General features: G+C 39.0%; 1 pseudogene; it reads right to left on the bottom strand.

The window, feature by feature from the left end:
* Window positions 1–472: 472 nt before the first annotated feature.
* On the bottom strand, window positions 473–18,618 carry LOC126487489 (ATP synthase F(0) complex subunit B1, mitochondrial-like; annotated as a pseudogene).
* Between the last annotated feature and the right edge of the window lie 816 nt (window positions 18,619–19,434).

The following is a 19,434-nucleotide window of genomic DNA, read 5'->3' as shown; positions in this document are numbered from 1 at the left end:
TATATATATATATATATATATATATATATATGAATGATTCATTCTGTAAATTCTGTTACTCTAGAGCAGCGGTTCTCAACCTGTGGGTTACAACCCTCTGGGTACTGAATGACCCTTTCACAGGGGTCACACATCAGATATTTACATTATGATACATAACAGTAGCAAAACTACAGTTATGAAGTAGCAACAAAATAATTTTATGGTTGGGGGTTACCACAACATGAGGAACTATACGAAAGAGCCTGTGCATTAAGGAGGGTGATAACCACTGCTGTAAAGAAACTTGACAAATACCCTAGGAAACAGAAACAGCCTCAGTGTCCTTAATTGGTGGATGAGTAATGAAAATGTGGTACATGTACACTATGGAGTATTACTCAGCTGTAAAGAAAACTGAAGTCATGAGACCTGGGTAGAAGTAGAAAATCCTACACTGAGTGAGGTGACCCATATCCAGAAAGGCAAATGTTCAATGTTCTTGCTTATCCGAGGCTCCGAGCTCCAAATCTTCAGATGTGAGTACATAACCACAAAAGTGAAAAGGGTCCGTCAAGCAGGGCGAACACTAAAGAGGTGAACAGAAGGGTGCAAATGATCTGAAGTGGGTAAGGGGAAAGGGGGGATTCTGTTTAGGAAGAGGGAAAGAGCTAAATACAGAAGAAGGAGGGGAGGGTAAAATAATAGTAAGGACATCTGTAAAAGTCATAAGGATTCATACTATTTATTAAGTACCTACCTAAAAATACGTATAATACACATTAGTTGCTGTAAAAATGGACATAGAGAATTTAAGTGAAAATTTCCTATCTGGGCTGACAATGATCCCCCTCCCCCAAGAGTCAAAGACCATCTTACATAAACCCAACACCAGGCATAAGAAACCCAATGGCTGTCCAAGAGACTCCCCAAATATTACAGGTTATTGCTATTGCCCTTGATCGCTCCCATAGGTGGAAGGCAAGTACCTATTGATGAAGGTACTATGTGAACCTGGAGGACCCTGAACTGAAACTTCCCTGTGATGTGGGAGATGCTTCTGTCTATGTGTTGCTTTTAATGGTTAATGAATAAAGAAACTGATTTGGACCTATAGCAGGACAGAACTTAGGCTGGAAAACTAAACTGAATGCTGGGAGAGAGAAGGGCAGAGTCAGAGAGAAGCCATGTAGCCTCTCCTGAGACAGATGCCGGAACTTTATCTGGTAAGCCACAGCCACGTGGCAATACACAAATTACTATAAATGAGTTAAATTGAGATATAAGTGTTAGCCAATAAGCAGCTAGAGCTAATGGGTCAAGCAGTGTTTTAATTAATACAGTTTCTGTGTGATTTTTTTTTCATGTCTGAACTGCCACATGGCCAAGAAACAAATTAATGGCCTCCTTACAACATCCCTGAAAGCGTCTTCCCAGAGAAGTACATTTCATGATACCAGAAGGTACTGTGCAAGCTCCCAAAGGAGGGAAGCAACCAATGGTTGCTATGATACCTGTGAACCACACAATGATAAGCAGGACAAGATAGCCCTAGGGGTGCAGTGGTAGCATGCACACCTTGGCAGTAACCACAGCTCTCTAATTATACTTAAGATCCACTCTACAGGGCTCGTTACTGTTTCAACATCCTTCCATATGTAAAAGAAGTATTGTGGGGCTGGGGAAGTATTTCAGTCTTAGCACACGGGAAGGGAGACAAAGGCAAGAGTATCCAGATCATCTTCTACTAGGTAAGTCTGGTCTACAGAAGACTGTTTAAAAATAATAGTTCAAAAAAAAATAATAGTTCAAACAAACAAACCAAACCAAACGAAAGAAAAACAAAGGAGAGGAAAATAATTTAGTATCTAGCAAAACAAGGTTTTCTTAGGCCCCTGGCACCAGGATCAGTTTATCAATGTACACTATTAGTATGGCTCCTCCTTCTCATGTGTGATCATACACCTGCATCACTGTTACACACTGATCATGAAAGTCATGGACATGTATCTTGGTTATTCTGGATGTAGGGAAAAGATGTCAACCAAAGCAATACAGAGTATTTTAAAGAAGGGCAGGATGGTGGACTGCCAAGAAGAGGTCTGTCTGTAAACAAGACGGGGCTTGAAGTTCTGACAAGCACAGAGATATCAACAGTAAGTATCTTTAGATGCCATTATCCTTACAATTAGTTGCCCTATATGATTAACATTGCTGTGGCTATTATTTTAATTTAGTGACTAATGGCTTACATTCTGGGTCACAAAGATATGTCCGGGCCTTTCCTGTAGTAGCTGCCTGACTTTGTTTGTAAGAAGGAGGGTCTGGAGCTTTGGCACAGCAGTTAAGAGCTCATTCTTCTATGAAAAAAAGACCTGGTTCAGTTTCCAGGGCTCAGTTCACGTTGCTCACAATTTGCCTGTAATTCCAGCTCCAGGAGATCTGCTATGATCTTCCAGGTGCTGTGAGCGCCTATGCTTGCATCCAGATACGCACCTATGCACATAATTATAAGTCAAAAAATAAATACAAAAAGCTAAAGCAGTAAAAAAAAATAAAACTTTATTTAAAGCAAAACAAAATAGAGAAGATGAGAATATACCACCAAGAGCCCTGGTGACCACATGAGTGAAAATACCCAAGGTCCTTCATTTTTTTCAAGTACAGTAAAATGCCTGTGTTTTGGAAAAGAGAAGATGTAAGTAGAGATGAGGAGAGATACGGTCAGATAGGCCTTGATGCTTCTTTGATTTAAAAAGTATGTCATTCCAAAATGCCAGACTTTGGGATATTGATTTCTGAGCCTCAACATCCATTTCACAAAGATGGCAAAGACATAGAGCCAGTCAGAAAATGGAGCCCCATTACAGTGTTTAAGAACACCAGGGTTGTACAATAATGTCATTTAAAAAAAAAAAAAGAAAGAAATTTATTCAGGAACTCTTGCAATGGAAGAAAAGAGACCCTGTCACAGAACTGAACTCTGTTCCAAACACAAGGAGACAGTGGGATTTGTAGTAAAAGAGAGAATGAGGTCAGAGCATGTAAATTACTAAGAGGAACGTCAGAACAGAAGGCATTGAGGCTAAATAAGAGCGTGGGGTGTAAAGGTGTAACACATTTCCTTCACGTAAGATAAAGGTCCTTGGGGTTGGAGAGATAGCTCAATGGTTAAGAGCACTAGCTCCAGGTCCATCTGACTCTTCCAGAGGACCTGGGTTCAATTCCTAGCACCCACATGACAGCTCACAACTACCTTTAACTGCAGATCTGACACTTTCATACCAACGCACATAAAATAAATAAGATAAATATTTTTTAAGATAAAGGTCCTAGATGACACTCCTTTGAAAAAATATCAGGGCAATAAGCAATAAGCATAACACATTTACTTAATCAAGGTTTTATGTGGCGTGGGAAACTTCAGAGATACAGACTCAAAGATCCAAAGAAAAACTATTTCTGTGTTTCAGTGCCATTAAGACAGCTGGCCTGGATCTGAAAAAGCCTGGGATAAAACTGGACTCGCTGAACATAGTGGACAATGAGGACTACTGAGAACTCAAGAACAACGGCACTGGGTTTTTGATCCTACTGCACGAACTGGCTTTGTGGGAGCCTAGGCAGTTTGGATGCTCACCTTACTAGACCTGGATGGAGGTGGGTGGTCCTTGGACTTCCCACAGGGCAGGGAAACTTGATTGCTCTCTGGGTTAACTAGGGAGGGGAACTTGGCTGGGGGAGGGGGAGGGAAATGGGAGGTGGTGGCGGGGAAGAGTCAGAAATCTTTAATAAATAAATAAATAAATTTTAAAAAGGTGAATTAAAAAAAAAAGACTGAACAGAATTGTATATTGAGAAATACACAGACAAAAGGACTGAGCTAAGGGTAACAGACTGACCTGGAGAAAGCCAGAAGAAAGGTCTGTTTTCATCCCCCTTCTTAGGTCTTTCTGTGCAGCATTCTTATCCCTCTGGGGTGAGGGTCTTCCCAGAATTAAGAAGGGAGAAAGTAACCTTTTCAGGTTTTACGACTTGCTTTGAGGAAGGGAGATTCTAGTTTCTATGACTCACCATGAGAACAGAGTCTGGTTTCTATGGTTTGTTTGCGGTTAAAGGACAGGAGAGAGGAAAGCAGAGATAACTTGATCTGGGGCCCTTCCAAACACCTTCAGTTCAAAGTCCTCAGCCTGTTAAGGTGTCATAAATTTTGAGTATTATGTACTAAACCACAACAAGAAAGTGCTTATGGCAGACAGACCAGAGTGGTCACATAGCACCTAAGGGATGGTTGGGAATGACTAATTTGATCAGTTTTTTTTTTTTTCTAAACTGACCAAGATCTTCTCTAAAACTGGATGATACAGGTTTTAGAGATGATACAATCAGAGGCAAGTAGTAACCAGACAGGCCTCAGACATCGTTGGCTATGGTTGGGTTGTGGAAATCTGTCAACACTTATAATGACTCTTATCTCACAGAGTTGCTGATAGAACTAAATATTCTATAGTTTACAAAGGGTGACTTTGTCACAGATCCTTAATAAATGAAAGCTATCTTTATTGCTCATTCATGAATTTTCTTACATGTGTAGCTACGTGATTTCTTACAGGATCATCCCTTAAACATTAAGCATCGTTCCGTTCTGAGCCTTTAAATTTCAGAAGGACAGAGGCTTCACATCCACCAGTGTGCCTTCAGCACTTGCTTGTGCAGGGCTCATTGTGTGCGAGGCAGGGATAGCAACTCATTGCTGGATAAATGAATGATTTAATGATGCCAGTGCATTTGTTTCCTAAGACATAAACATGAAACTGCTCTCTTTGAGTGACGCCAAATGCACAGTAGGAAAGAAAAGATTGGCAGTAAATTTGCTTTATTGTGTTTTTTATTATTTCTGTTTGCAAAATTCCCAGATGTGCTTAGCAAAAGTATTGTCAATTTGTGAATGAGAATCTGTGTGGGTAATTTATTTGTGTATCATATATGGAACTAATTAAGTAACTGTCATTAAGTTTGCCAAACTTTTGAGTTGCTTATAATTTAGTCACTCTAACAAACTTTATAACACATACTTGTAAGTGAGATATATTTTGTTATTTATCTCAAGGCGTGTTTAAAGTCTCACAAACACCAGCTTCTGCATATAAGTAAGACTTTAGATTATAAAGAACACATATTCAAGATTAATCATGTTTTAAGATTCTAATTCTTGCCCATAGTCTCAGCTATCCACAGCCTGAAGCAGAAGGGTTGCTTGAGCCCATGAGTTCAAGATCAGTCTTTCAAACATAGTGACAACTCCATCTTAAAACAAAACAAACAACAACAAAACCCTATTTTTTTTTTACATTACAGAAAGCCAGAAACCAACTGTAACTCCCAGCATTCTGTTCTGTTTACTCCACCCACCTATGTTCTAACCAATAAAATGGGCCAAGGCAGTTTCTTTATTACTTAACCAATGACCTTCCTCCATCACTGTACAAAAGGAATATTGCTTCTATGCCAGCAATCTTCATAGCAATTTTGTTAATTGTAGTGGAATTATTGACTCTATACCAGCAAGCAACTTACATCAGATTTTGGAGTGAGGGGATCCTTTCTCTCCCCGTGTCCCTTTAATTTTCCCTATCTGTCTATCTTGCCTCAATATGGGATCTTCAACAAGAAAACACGAAGTGTTAGAAAAATGATGAGACAAAAGAAAAATACTGTAAGTCTGTGTGAGTGGCAAAGGGAGAAGGGAAAGTTTGGGTTGCCAAACAAGGCTAGTTAGTCAACATTAAAGTAGATAACTCTGGAACCACCTCTAGGCTCATGGAATTTAAAAAAAAATCTTTAGGAATAATCTTTGTTCTCTCTGGCAAAAGTAGCAGAAGGGCATCTTTTGTCTTTGTAAACTTGTGCACTACTTTTAGGCAAGTAGAGAGAGGGTAGACAGTTTTCCAAAATCCAGGTTGTCTAGTTGCCTCCAGAGCAACCATAATTTCTGTTTACATCTAGCACAGCCTGGTACCCGTTGGCACAGACACTTATTTTGGGGTAGTTCTTTTGTAATTTTCATTTCAAGCTCTCCTGAATGAAGCTAGATACCAGATAGTTAAAAAGAAAACATCTGATTGAAAGCTAGGCTTTTCTCATTGAGAGAAACATCACTGTAGAAGGAAGGCTTTGAAATAAGGTGGTAGCTCTCTATAGCCAGCCACAGAGGGGCATGAGCTGGAGACAGTTCCATACTGTTGTCTGCAGCAACCCTAGGAGTTCTTTACAGAGACCTCCACTCAGGTGAGGCTGAGATTCTTATCTTCACGCTAGAAAAGAATATCAGGACAGCCAGTTTGAAGCAGAGTTGGAGTTTAATAAGATGAGCTGGAGTTAATAGAAAGAGACACTGGGGAAAGGATGGTGTCCACCCAAGCAAAAGAGTAGGTTTCTCAAGAGTGTCACACTCATGTGTCTCAGCAATACTATACATGTGTGCACACATAGATATGTACATGTATGTGCACATGTGTATGGGAGTCAGAGGTTGACTTTGGATGTCTTCCTTGATTGCTCTTCGCCTTATTTTTGAGACAGAATCTCCCACTGAACTTTAGTGCTTATGAGTTCAGGTTAACTGGACGATGAACTCCAGGGACCTGCCTGTCTCTGACTCCCAATTCCCACCCCCAGCATTGGAGTTATAGATTCATGCTACTGTGCCCATTTTTAAGTGGTTGCTGGGGCTCCAACCTGAGGTTTTCATACTTGTGCAGACATTTTAAATTCTTACTTAAAATACCTATATAAGAGAAATACTGCTGAACAGTGATGGTGCATGACTTTAATCCTAGCATTTGGGAAGCAGAGGCAAGTGATCTCTAAGTCTGAGCCAAGTTCCTGGACAGTCAGGACTATAGAGAGAAACCCTGTTTTAAAACGAGCAAGCAAACAAGCAAGCAAGCAAACAAACAAAAAAGAGGAATACTGTCTGTATGGACAGAATCTTCATAATAAATAGTTAATTATGAGGGAATTCTTAGCACTAAAGCTGGCAAAAGTCCTCATCTATAGTCCAGGGTGAGGGCCACATTTCCCTTCCTGTGTTCTCTTCAGTTATCCAAGTCTTCCTATCCTGTTTCAATATCACTTAGTGTGCGGCCCAAAGCAAACATATGTGATATAAACAGTTAGGTCTAGGTCTCCATCATATGGTATTAAAGCACTGTTAGAGCATATCATATAGACCTGATTTTGCTCTCCTCCATTAGCAACAAACATATGTCAGGAGCATATTGTTTATGTTAAATAAAAGCATTAGCTCACGGGCTTTTAAGGTGCTGGTAACTCTAGGTGGCCATACAACATAGGCTGAAGAAGAAATCAGGCCTGGCCTCTCTGTAGCACTCTCTTTCTCTCTCTCTAGAACAGAGAGTGAAGAACCCATGATATATTGTAGCTTAATAACCACTGGTTTATGCTGCTTGGCTCCTCCATGTTCTGTGCTATACTGAACTAAATCCCATGATATGGAACTTCCCATTACTCTTGAAATATATAAAATCAGATATTTTCGGGTTCATCCAGGTCACCTGTCCATAGAGGCTCTGCTCTCTCTTATACTTTAAGATATCTTTTAACGAGGCTCCTCTCCAGGTGTTAAATGGAAGCCTATCTTCCCCCAACTAAGGCCTCAATACATTGTCTCTGATATGACGGACTGTCCCTTTTTAATGTTCTCACGCCTCAAAGCCCAATCATAGTTCCTATGGCCACAAGTTCCTCTCTACCAATAAAACTCATCTATGAAGAATAGTTTCATGTCGGCTTTTTTTGCTGAACCCACAGCTGCCATTCCCTTTTCTAACAGAGGCGTTGGTCATTTGAGTCTTTCTGTCTTAGTAGTTAAAATGCCTTTGAAATGGCATGTATGTATTTCCTATCCTGAGTCACATCTTTATCTCAGCAAGCCAAAAGTTTAAGTCCAGAAAGAACTCTCAGAAAGAAATGCAGCAGAATTCCCACTGAGGGACTTTCCCTGCCAGGACTCATTTAATGCCCTCTTGGCTCCGAGCTTTGGCTGAGGCTAGAACAATAGGAGCTAAGCACCTTTGCATTAAGTGAAGATAGTCCCTGCCAGACTTGTAAAAAGGGTGCTTCAGAACCTGTTCTGCCTGAGTAAGTTCAACCACCTGGCTTCAGGGTACAGAAAGATACATACACCTTCTTTCAATGATGGAGAAAATGGGTTTTCCTCCTCCTTTGAACCAAGTGATGAGGTGATTTAAGAAAACCAGACAGAGACCCTGGACTGTGCCCTTACTGCCTGAGTAAACCAAAGCCTCCCATTAGACAGCCTTAGTCTGCAGCAACAGTTCCTCTCCCATGATACAATAGGCCCTCTCTGCACGTTGGCAATATCTTTCAGAAAAAAAACAAAAGTCTACTGCTAAGTCTGGATTTGTGCTTGATTTGTTAGAACAAGCAGGGGAGGAGACTGACGCACACCTGAAAAGACAGAGCGGTGGTTTGAATGTGATTGGCCCCCATAGGCTCATAAGAGTGGCACTATTAGGAGATGTGGCTTTGTTGGAGTAGGAAGTATGTCACTGTGGGGGTGGACGTGGAGGTTTCATACATCAGAAGAGGGTGTGAGATCCCCTGGTACTGGAGTTACAGGTGGGTGTGGGCTGCCCACCATGGGTACTGGGAATTGAACTTTGGTCTTCTGCAATAATGGTAAGCACTTTTACAGCTACCATATTAGGACAGAGCTTGTTGCTCTGTGACTGTATCTAATGTGGGAGCGGTCAGTATCATCACACATAGGATTGTGTGTTGTTGCTACTTCCCCATTTTAGAGCAGGACTAGAGAGAGAACCTGGGCCCTCTGGTGCCAACTAGGTGCTCTCCCTGCAAAGCCACATTTGCAGAATGCTGCACTTGGCATTACAATGGACTGGAATTTTTTTTAAAGTCTTAAAAGTAATGAGAATTTTTTTCTTACTTGAGAATGCATGAAAAATCAGAGGATCTCCTTAGAGATTACTTTTAGGAGTGAGAGCATTTGTGTCCATTAATTATTTTGATGAGATAGTCGTAGAAAGTAATATTTCTTTCTTAATAGGAGTTTACATACAGTAATTCTACAGTACCACACACCAACTCTTTTCTTTTGCAGATAAATAAATGAATAAACCAATCATAAAGTTTGAAAAACAAGCTTTTCTTTTTCAATTGGTCATGTATATATTGAATTCTATTTCTGTTAGGAACTGGAAAGGAATAGTCATGTTTTCTTGGACATCATAAAAGGTTATGATGGTTAATGTTTGTGTCAATATGACTGGGACAGGTGGCACAAAAATTATGGGTGTGTCTACAAAGGCATTTCTGTGTGTGGTGGACATTGAATTGGCAGACTGGGTAAAGCAAAACTCTCTCTAACATAGAGTGGTACCATCCGTTTCATTAAAGAAACGGATGATTAAAAATAAGCTCAATAAGTGGACAGACATCTGACTCATGGAGTTACTTCTGAACTCATTACTCAAAGAAGCCACAAAATGATGAATGCTTGTTTTAAACATCTTATGGCTTGAAGGTGAAACGTTTCCTGAAAGTTCATGCACTGGGACACTTAGAATCCAGCTGGTGGCACTAACTGGGGTGGTGGTGCAATCCTTCTGGATATGGAACTTAGCCAGCAGACATAGAGTAATAGGTGCAAGCGTTGAGGGTTATAGGACAGCCCTGTTTCCAGTGTGGCCCTCTGCTTCCTGCCAGAAGCAGTGATGTGAGCCATCTGTGCTCCAAGCTCCTGCTGCTATGCCTCCAGTCACCAGCCATTCCTGGACATTAGGGACTGCTTCTCAAGAATCATGAGCCAATATAGATCCTTCCTCTTTAAAGTTGTTTCTGTTAGGGGTTATGTCACTATGACAAGGAAAGTCATGACCACTAAGTTTTCTGGTGATTTATAACATAGTAGCTGCTAATTAACACACTCAACTTTCTAAATGAAAACTAAGTCACAGAGAAGTTAAGTAACCGGCCCAGTATCATGCAGCAAAAAGTAGCAAAACCAACCAGAATTTGAGTGTGAATGTTGTTGTTAGCTATGACCTTACTGCTCAAAGAAGAGGAGGCAGGAACAAGAATAGGAATTCTAGGCAATCAGCAGGTGCATGTCTTTGCCTATCTGTAACATTTCATCTTAGTATTATTTCTTTTCAAAACCTTAGTTTTTCCTTTAATATAGTGTCTTAACCTGTTTCCTATCATTGTTACAAAATTTTAGGCGAGGTTCTTTACAGAAAAATGAGGTTTATGAGCTCGTACTCTGGGAGGCTGCCTGGGATGAGGGTCTCAGAGCAGATGACGCCACAATAATGAGAAAGATTATAGGATGTGTCAGGAAGCCAGAGTCTAGCTTGCTCTTTCTACAAAAACTTACTTTCGTGGGAACAAACAAGGGCCCTAAAATGCATATCTTAGTTCTTTCTACGGGTCTCAACCCCAGTGACCCAACTTCCTATCAAGAGACACTACCTTTAAAAGTTCTAGTCCTTCAACACCAACATGCCAGGCATCAAAACTTCCAACATGTGACCCTCTGAAGGATACATCAAACTATATACAAGCCATAGTAATCAGTGCTAGTTCACAGCAAAAATGAACAGCACTTATTTATTTATTTGCCGTGAAGCCTTTGAATATTAATTAACCTTATTTAAAAAAACAGTTGTGGTTTGAATATGAAATGTCCACCAAAGGCTCACATTAGAACACTTGAGCTCCAGTTGGTGGTACTGCATGGAAAGACTGTGGTGCCTTTCGGAGGTACAGCCTGTCTGGATGAAAAGTCACTGGGGAAAGTTCCTGAAGCTTTACAGTCTAGCCTTGTTCCCTGTCTCTCTCTGCTTCTTGAGTGTGTATGTGGTGTGAGCAGCCAGCCTCCCGCTTCTGCCTCCAGATGGTCCCTTTGCTCTGCCATGCCTTCTCAACTGTGATGATGGCATCCTTAGGAAGTTCAAGCCAAAAAAAAAACCCTCTTACCTTCAAGATGTATTAAAGAAGGTACTAAAAATACCTTCTGTCAGGGTATCTTTATTTACTTATTTATTATTAACTAGAGTATATAATTATATTATATTATTATTGTGGTTGGGGGATGCCCGTGTGTGGAAGTCAGAGGAGAGCTTTCAGGAATTGTTCTCTCCTCCCCACAGATATCCAACTCAAGTCATTAGGCTTGTGAGGCACCTGCTCCCATCAGGATCCATCGCACAGGCCGTTTGCTGGGCTTTTTTGTCACACAAAAGGAAAAAGAACTGAGGCAGAAACTGATAATAGTAATTGGAGATTTTATAATAAACAATTTCTTCACTTCTTGCAATCATTTTTTTTGGGGTGGAGCATTTTGCTCTTTCCCAGATTAATCTCTTCTTCATTAATACCTGATATTTTTCAAGTTTAACTTGTAGCAATTCAATGTTTAATTTAAACAACATAATGAAATAAACAACTAATGTTTCAAGACCAAAAATAAACATTCAACATTCACTTGTGAATGTTTAAAATACATTAACTGTGTAATTTCTCAATCCCATATCTTCATAAAATAAACCACACCCACCCATATTTTTATTCTAATCTAGTCTTCTGGTTTCTCTTTCTTGTTGAGAGTATAACCCCTTGCTGTGACAAAAAGGGGTCCAACCAGTTTCAACTGTTTTCCTATCCTATACAATCAGTACAAGTTACAAATGACAATTTGGTAGAGTTTTGATTGGTTTGTTTTTAAGAATGGCTTCCATTACGCAATCCATTTTAGCCTCAAACTCTGGGTATCCTGAATTAGTATCCTAAGTTCTGGGATCACAAGTGTCTACTACTATGTGTTATGTTAATAATGATCACAACATATAAATATTGAAGGCCACCAATGAACTTCCTTTCCACCAGTTTTCTCTTCAATAACTACTGTTAATTGTCACAGTGATAGAATATGTTTTCATATGAGAAGCAAATACAATAGACTCTGCAGACGCTTATAAAAAACACAAAAGCACTGGGCTAAACATAGTTTTTCATTATCTCAGGAAATAGCTAAAAGGCTATCGGTACTGATTGTGTCGTACATTTCCATTGGCATAAATACACATTCATTACGGTAGCAAACTACCATCTTTTAATAATGGTCAGTAGGAATTCTGTCAGGGATCTCTTGGAGTAGTTCTCTGACATATTCCCTCTTTAAATATTGCTGTATCTGAATAAACTCAGGATTTAGTTTAAAAAAATAAAGCAACAGAGGAAAGCCTACGGGGTTATTCAGGAAACATCAGTATGAATCAGATCTGTCTTTCATGATTTTCAGGTTCAACTGTGTTTAGAATTATTATGTGGGGATTGTAGAGCAAACAATTACTTAGTACTTAGAGAGGACAGCCTCGCTGGACGTCTGGCAGGCTGCTTTGAAAAACAGTAACTCTCACCTTAACTGCTGATCAGTATTGAGTAGCAGCAAGATAAACATTCCTAACAAATGCCTTGGGAGTGGTCAGTCTTTACTGGGGGGTTGGTGCAGAGGAATAGTTTTAGTTAGGCAGGCCAAAAGCAGGCTTGTCATATGAGTAGAAGTCAAGAATATATTTGAATAGAACATATCTAAATAGAAAATTATCACCTGGGGCATAGGCTCTTCCAGGTATGTCAAAAAGCAACTGCCAGGTCTGTCTGGTCAGGTCAAGAAACAGAGGTGTCTTCACTGGTAGGCCACGACCTAGTGGTGATGTACAAATTAATAGAAATGGGTTAAATTAAGATATAAGAATTAGCCAATAAGAAGCTAGAGCTAATGATCCAAGCAGTGATTTAATTAATATAATTTCTATGTGGTTATTTCAGTTCTGGGTGGCCCTCCTCCTACGTGTTTATGCTGTGGAACATTTGTTTAATGATGCAAAGATGTGTTGCATTCTTTTATGTTGCATTTGTTTAACTCTGTGAAGCTGTGTTACTTTGACTGGTCTAATGAAGACACCTGACTGGTCTAATGAAGAGCTGAACAGCCAATAGGAAGGCAGGAGACAGGACAGCCGGGGCTGGTAAGCAGAGAAAATACATAGAAGGAGAAATCTCGGAGGAGAAGATCAAGGAACAAGAAAAGAAGGGGCCATTTACCCAGCTACACAACTAGCAACTGAGTAAGAAAGAAAAGTTATACAGAAATAGAGAAAGGTAAAAGCCCAGAGGCAAAAGGCAGATGAGATAAGTTAAAAAAAATGGCAATAAACAAGCCAAGATAAGACTGAGCATTTATAAGAAATAATAAACTTCAGTATGTTTTATTTGGGAGTTGGGTAGCAGGACCCCCAAAAGAATAAAGAGTGAAAACAACCAACAACACATAGCAAAAATGCTTGCCTCAAAATAAAAATAAGTAAATAAATAAGGCTTTTGTTTAAAAAAACACATGAGGCAGTGAAACAGTTTTTTTGTGTGTGTTTTGTTTTCTGAGTCAGGGTTTCTCTGTGTGTAGCTCTGCCTGGAACTTGCTTTGTAGACCAGGCTGCCTCAGACTCAGAGATCCACCTGCCTCTGGGGTTAAAGTGTACTCAACCACTAACTAGCTTGAAACAGATATTTTTGTGGAATAAAATAAATTCCTGTTTTGTTTTCTATAACTTAATTTTGCTTCTTGATTACTATATAGTTAATTTGAATTGCTATTTTGATAAAAGTGGTAGAGATCTACCAAGTCAACAAATTATAAATCTAATAATTAATAAAATGGAATCTTAAATTGCTTATGATTTTCAGAAATACTGAGTAAACATTTTAATGTAATTCACTGATTTCCTACTTAGAATTTCCATTATGTTAGCATTTTACCCATATTTTCATTTTGTTGCTTATCAAAGAATAGAAGAAATAGTTATACTCCTTGATCTTATTCATACTTTTTAATCTCTTAAATCAGATGCTTTTCAATTGTCTAATATGTAAAATATTGATTATATAAGTCAGGAATATTTAAAAAAAGAAAGAAGCATTTCCAGGATATAAAGTTTCGTTTTATGTATTTTTATTTTTTTGCTTTATTGATTGATTAATTGACTGATTGATTGATGATTGACACAGGGTCTCTCTATGTAGCCCTGTCTCTCCTGGAATTCACATAGATCCACTTTCCCCTACCTCCTCACTGCTGCAATTAAAGGTGACTGCCATCACACCCAATAATAATTAGTTTTAATTGTCAGTGTACTGCAGTCTATAATTACCTGAGAAGAGAGTCTTAATCCATATGACATAGTCTAGATCAGGTTGACCTGTGTACGTGTGTGGGGGATTATCTTGATTATATTCATTTAAGTGCTAAGACCCACCCACTGGGTCTACTATTCCCTAGGGAGGAGATCCTGAAGTAAAGCTGAATACAGCATGCATACATTGTCATATTCTATTTCCAATTATGGGTGTGACATGACCAACTTATTTCCCTGATGTGGTAGATTGATGGTCAAACATAACCCTTTCTCCTTTAATTTTCTTTTGTCAGGATATTGTATAATAGCAACAGAAAAGAAATTCAGACATTAAACAATCATGCAAAGAGAAAAGTTCAAATTATTTTAATTTATATTTTATAAGATCAGCATTTTCTTGTTCATTTTTTGAATTAACTACAAATAAACTAAAAGACATCCCACAACTCATTTCAGTTGTCAAACTAGTTAAAATAGACTCACAGAAAGTGATATTTATTTCTAACTAAATTAATTGATGTGGGCAGTCCAAATAAATTGTAGAAATGCTTACATAGGTTTTTTTCTATTTTAATGTTTTTTTAAATTAATATTGGTGTGAAAGCAATTCAGTCCATTATTGTCAAAATAAAATGTAAAATCTTGAAATCAGGAAAGAAATTAAACAGTGTTTTTAAAGTGAAAAGTAAAACATCTCCTGAGTGATTATCAAAGTCACTCTTCAACAGAATCTTGTTAATCTTTTAATCCCATATCAGTATTAAATTTTCTTGTTGGCCCATGAGACTGTTTAGTGGGTAAAGCCCTTGTCGTTATGCCTGTGTACTTGAATTCACTGCCTGAAACCTACATGGAGCTGGAAGAAGAAACTCCACAAAGATGTCCTCTGAACTCTTTATCCCCAACATGGGGCATGTACCTCCCCACACATCAGGCACATGCATACACAGGCATAATTCATTTTGAAAATTAAAATATTCTTGTTATTGCAAATATAGCTCTATATAATTAATTAATATAAAATCTAATCACCAAACTAGAGAAAGTATCAACAACCCCCCCACCTTATCCAAAGGCTGAAGGCATTCGATAATTACGCTGTATTTTGTGACTGTTAGCAAGATATTCCAGGCCCCCCAGCTAGTAATTTCTGGGAAAACCTAAATCTAAAGACCTACTCTAGACTGCCTTTGTGGTTTTATGACTAAGGTAGTCCCCACTGTCAGAAAGACTCACAGATAGGGGTTCAGGCTTTTTCTTGCGACAAGAAGCAAGCTCTGAGGTTGGCCCCTCAGTTTATATGTGGACCAAACTTCCTAGTTTCTTCTAAACAGCCTGGCTCTGGTGGTGTGTTTGTGTGTGTTGTGTGTTTATGTGTGTTGTGTGTATGTGTTGCAGAGAGTGAGTCTACCTAATTTCCTGGGCTCTAACATGAGAGGGTTGAGTAGGAGCCCATGGCTACAGCATCTTGGCAGAAGGGCATGTTAGTGAAGATCTTTTCCCATTCAATCCCAGAGAACCTAGACAACAATGAGGACCCTAAGAGAGACATACATAGATCTAATCTACATGAGAAATAGAAAAAGACAAGATCTCCTGAGTAAATTAGGAGCATGGGAACCTTGGGAGAGGGTTGAAGGGGAGGGAAGAGGCAGGGAGGGGAGCAGAGAAAAATGTAGAGCTCAATATCAATCAATTTTTAAAAAGCCAAAAATAACAACAACAACAAAAAGGCATGTTGAAGGCAGACCCTCATTAGGCTATCAGCATAATGGGTTATTCAGGATGGTGGGTGGGATTGGGTTCTGTCTATTCTTGTTCCTGGTACTTAGCTTGCCCCTGAAAGAAGCCACACCAGTAGGGATCCATATGTCTATAGTAAGCAGGGTTGGCAGGTCAGTGGGAAAGGAAATAACTATCCCAGCCTATACATAGGCAGGACAGGACAAGACAGGGCAAGGTAGGGCATGTGGTTTTGGTGGAAGAAGAGTTGGGCCAGTCATATGGGTAATGGCTTTCTTCTGTTGCTAATTTCTGAAGGATTCCTCATGCCTTATTGGTTTGCTAATTTAATTTAGCTCACTGCTCTGAGTCCCAATTCTTTCTTGAGCTTTCTTTGATAGAGAACTTTGGGTTTCTCTTCAGTTCCTGTTGATGGTGATCTTGACACGTCCATTTCTTTATAGTATATTGGTAGATATAATTCAGGCATGCAACTTGGAGACCTTTTATGGAACATCTATTTAAGAATTATACAAACATCTCATTTCCTACTTAACCCCTACTATTATGACATTAAAAGGAAATGGCATGAAATTTAAATTTAAAATGTTTTATGCACTTATCTGCATTGATCTCAATTTTTTCATCTTTAGGGCATTTAAATAGGCAATATTCTAAACTGAGTAGGTTGGGAATTTCCTAGAATCCTGTTCTAGTTGGTGTAAGCCTCAAAGATATTTGAAGTATATGCAACAACTTTGAAGCTATTCAGCAATTCACCAGGTATTGTGACAGCTCCTGAGTTGTGATTGGCTAGCTCACCTGATTGACAAGGTGCCTGAACCTGCAGTTATTCTATTTTCCCCAGAACTCTCTTTAACTTCTCTTACACCTGGCTCGGGAGTATGTTCAGCCCTGAACCAGCTTTCTTCACAGGGTGCCTGTAACATCAGAACTGGAGATGGCTCCGTGGATAACAGCACTTGCTATGCAAGTTTGAGAACTTGAGCTCAGATCCCTGCCACTCATATAAAGTCAAGCAAAAATACACTCCACACTCCACAGCACCAGCACTGTGGGGGAGGGATAGAGATAGGAAGCAAGATACCTGTCTCAGAGGAATAAGGTGGGAAGTGATAGACCAGGACACTAATGTCCTCTTTTGGGCTCTCTGCACATAGACATATGCTGGTAAACCACACACACACACACACACACACACACACACACACACACAGGGATTATATAGCCTTACAAAAACTGCCTCATCCCTCTCCATAATGCTATGAGATCACTCCTAAAATATCACTATTTTTGTAAACAAGATACCTTGAGTCTCCAGTCAAACCCTGACACACATCGCTATTCTTTTATTTTCCTATATATGCATTAGATGTTCAAATACTAATTTTTTTCCTTCTTAAGCCTTTTAAATATGTTAGGAAAGTCTGAGATCCTTTTCCCTTTGGGAACATAATTAACTAATTAATGTCAATCTGGATACCTATGACGCCTTTGTTGAGGTCATTAGCATCCACATAGCAGCTGAGAGTTAGAATTAAAATTAAAAATAGCTTTTTTGTTATTTCTCAAACTACTGTGTCATAGTTCCTAGGTTTTTTAAAGGTTTATTTTAAATTATTGGCAGAAATTTTACTTATTCTGTTTCAAATGTCATTTTATTGAAAAATGGTATAACTAATTACAAGTTTAAACTCTAACTTGGTAAGTTTAGTTGAACAGCAAGTTGCCGCAAATTGCTTATTCAAAAGCGATAACCAGACAACTCTGAATGCAGAGAAAGGGTCAGAAATGCCTGATTGGCCAATAGGGCTAAGTCACTAAATTAACCGTGATCATTTCTCGGGAAAGGAACGCTGTAATTTCAATCGGCAGCAACACGGGAAGAGTTCTTCTCACAGACTAGTTCCAGCTTAAGTTAACTCTCTCTGACTTTCTCGATTGAGATAGATGTACCCACATAACTGGCTGAGCCTTCTTTTTAGGTCCGCATGCACTTGCAATGGTCTCCTTTTCCTGCTGTGCAGAAATGTTCTGCACTATGTGCTTCTCCACCCCTGCCATGCGTCATGTCCTGCACAGAAATATGGTAGTCCAGGCCATTTGTTACCTTCTTCTATGCTCAATGTAGCCTTTCCAAGTGACCTCCATGACCACGGCACTGTTATTCCTCTGAATGTCAAAGAGGCAGTGGTGCTTCTGAACCAGCCATGTCAATTGCATCCTGAATTTGTTCGATGGTTGATTGCTTTACTTCTTTGAGTTGAGATTTTTTTTTCTCATTAAGTTTACCCATAAATTCTCCAATAGAGACACCATGTTTCTTAATCAAATAGACAATCAACCCTACTACTATTATGGTAGAAAAGTCTCTAGGGTAAACATACTTATTTCTTTGGATAGAAAATGCAAGCTAAACCCAGTGCCAAGCACAAAGGGTTCTGTTACCCTAGTTCTCAGATAAAGGAACTGGAAAAATTCCTCAAGGATCAACCCAAGACATACCTTATCTTCACATTCAGGAAAAGGTGATACAGGGACGAAACGTAGCTGTCCTACGTAGAAGACCCCAGGATGGCTGCGTTCTTCAGATATGGGCCGTTATGGCAGCAGAAAGTACCACCCGGGACAGCATGGTCTGCGAAGGTCCAGGCAGTGGTCTTGGTGTCCCTGTGACTCTGACCCGAAAATGTCAGGGTTGGCAGAAATTTTAAATTTTCTATGCATTATTTTTATTCTTACTAATCCTGTCCTTTTCTTTTTAGTTATATGGCTATCTAAATTAGTCAGAAAATGAATGAGTGTTGTGTATTTTTTATTTATTTATAATAACAACCACAACCCCTTTCTATTCTAGTGGGGCTTTTTATTTTTGTCTTTATAGAAAATAAAGATCTTAATTGTGCCAATGAATATTTCCTTTATCTGGTTGTGGTGGCACACACCTATAATTTCAGCCCTCAGGAGGACGAGGCAGGAGGATCACTTGAAGAAAACAAAACAATATAGTGAAACCCCATGAATCCCATGGACCCATTTCTGACTGTGACATAATTTATTTAATCACAGGGGCAATTTTCATATTCTCTTCGTGAATTTCACTATAATGTCATCCATGTCTTTGTGTGTGTGTGTGTGTGTGTGTGTGTGTGTGTGTGTGTGTGTAATGAATCCAAACCTTTCTTATTTTGGAAGTGGATACATTTCAATTCTCTTTTATATTTTGGAACTTATTAAAATTAAGACTCTGAATTAGGGTATATTCTTTATTTGATATTCATATTTTATAGAAAATGTGGCACAATATTAGATACTGACATTCAGAAAAAAATATTAATATTTTCTTTTCTGTCAATGCCTTTGCTTTTACCATTCAGGTAATATGGTTAATTGTATCCAAATTTTATATTAAGGAAAGTTTATATGCATAAAGGTAGGTAAATTGAATGTG

This window comes from Alexandromys fortis, unplaced genomic scaffold (assembly GCF_014885135.2).
Source record: "Alexandromys fortis isolate MF-2015 unplaced genomic scaffold, M_Fortis_MF-2015_v1.1 scaffold_179, whole genome shotgun sequence".
NCBI lineage: Eukaryota > Metazoa > Chordata > Mammalia > Rodentia > Cricetidae > Alexandromys > Alexandromys fortis.
Note: the sequence above shows the minus strand (reverse complement) of the source record. Positions and strands in the feature narration are given on the sequence as shown.